General features: G+C 47.1%; 1 pseudogene; it reads left to right on the top strand.

Moving 5' to 3' along the window:
• The first annotated feature begins 326 nt into the window (after window positions 1-326).
• LOC116464547 (farnesyl pyrophosphate synthase-like) lies at window positions 327-1,714 on the top strand (annotated as a pseudogene).
• Window positions 1,715-1,887: the final 173 nt, after the last annotated feature.

The following is a 1,887-nucleotide window of genomic DNA, read 5'->3' as shown; positions in this document are numbered from 1 at the left end:
TTTAATTTGCATTTCTCTGATGAATAGTCATATTGGACATCTTTTTGTTGTTGGCTTTTCAAGCTTCCTTTTTATGAATTACTTCTTTTTCCCTCATTGATTTGTAGGAGCTTCTTAAAAATACTCTTTTTAAGTTTTATGTGTTGTAAATAGCATCTCCTAGTCCACAGATTTATTTTTCAGTTTATTTTTTGGTGCATTTTATAGTCCAGAAGTATGTAACTTTAGTATAGTTGAATTTATTGACCTTTTCCTTTAGAGTTTGTGCCTTTTATGTTTTAAGAAATCCTGACCGAGCAGGAACCCACATCCAGGAACCCCTTTGCTCCTCCCTCAGAATGAATGGAGACCAGAAATCAGATGTTTATGCCCAAGAAAAGCAGGATTTCGTTCAGCACTTCCCCCAGATAATTAGGGTGCTGACTGAGGTTGAAATGGGCACTCAGAGACAGGAGATGCTATTGCCCTGCTCAAGGAGGTCCTGGAGTACAATGCCATTGGAGGCAAGTATCACCGGGATTTGACGGTGCTAGTAGCATTCCGGGAGCTGGTGGAGCCGAGGAAACAGGATGCCGATAGTCTCCAGCGGGCCCTGACTGTGGGCTGGTGAGTGGAACTGCGGCAAGCTTTCTTCCTGGTGGCAGATGACATCATGGATTCATCCCTCTCCCGCCGGGGACAGATCTGGTGGTATCAGAAGCCGGGCATGGGTTTGGATGCCATCAATGATGCTATGCTTCTGGAAGCATGTATCTACCACCTGCTGAAGCTCTATTGCCTGGAGCAGCCCTATTTTTTCTTTTTCTTTCTTTCTTTCTTTTTTTTTTTTTTTTGAGACAGAGTTTCGCTCTTTTTGCCCAGGCTGGAGTGCAATGGCGCAATCTTGGCTCACCACAACCTCTGCCTCCCAGGTTCAAGTGATTCTCCTGCCTCAGCCTCCCAAGTACCTGGGATTACAGGCATATGCCACCACACCCAGCTAATTTTGCATTTTTGGTAGAGGCGGGGTTTCTCCATGTTGGTCAGGCTGGTCTCGAACTCCCAACCTCAGGTGATCCACCCGCCTCAGCCTTCCAAAGTGCTGGGATTACAGGCGTGAGCCACCTCACCCGGCCTGGAGCAGCCCTATTACCTGGACCTAATCGAGCTCTTCCTGCAGAGTTCCTATCAGACTGAGATTGAGCAGACCCTGGACCTCATCACAGCCCCCCAGGGCAATGTGGATCTTGGCAGATTCACTGAAAAGAGGTACAAATCTATTGTCAAGTACAAGGCAGCTTTCTACTCCTAACTTCCTGTAGTTGCAGCCATGTACATGGCAGGAATTGATGGCGAGAAGGAGCACGCTAATGGCAAGAAGATCCTGTTGGAGATGGGAGAGTTCTTTCAGATTCAGGATGATTACCTTGACCTCTTTGGGGACCCCAGTGTGACCAGCAAAGTTGGCACTGACATCCAGGACAACAAATGCAGTTGGCTGGTGGTTCAGTGTCTGCAACAGGCTACTCTGGAACAGTACCAGATCCTGAAGGAGAATTACGGGCAGAAGGAGGCCAAGAAGGTGGCCCAGGTGAAGGCACTATATGAGGAGCTGGATCTGCCAGCCGTGTTCTTACAATATGAGGAAGACAGTTACAGCCACACTATGGGTCTCATTGAACAGTACACAGCACCCCTGACCCCAGCCATCTTTCTGGGGTTGGTGCGCAAAATCTTTTTTTTTTTTTTTTTTATTATACTTTAGGGTTTTAGGGTACATGTGCACAATGTGCAGGTTTGTTACATATGTATCCATGTGCCATGTTGATTTCCTGCACCCATTAAATCGTCATTTAGCATTAGGTGTATCTCCTAATGCTGTCCCTCCCCCCTCCCCCCACCCCCCAC

This window comes from Hylobates moloch, unplaced genomic scaffold, assembly GCF_009828535.3.
Source record: "Hylobates moloch isolate HMO894 unplaced genomic scaffold, HMol_V3 SCAFFOLD_953, whole genome shotgun sequence".
Taxonomy (NCBI): Eukaryota; Metazoa; Chordata; class Mammalia; order Primates; family Hylobatidae; genus Hylobates; species Hylobates moloch.
Note: the sequence above shows the minus strand (reverse complement) of the source record. Positions and strands in the feature narration are given on the sequence as shown.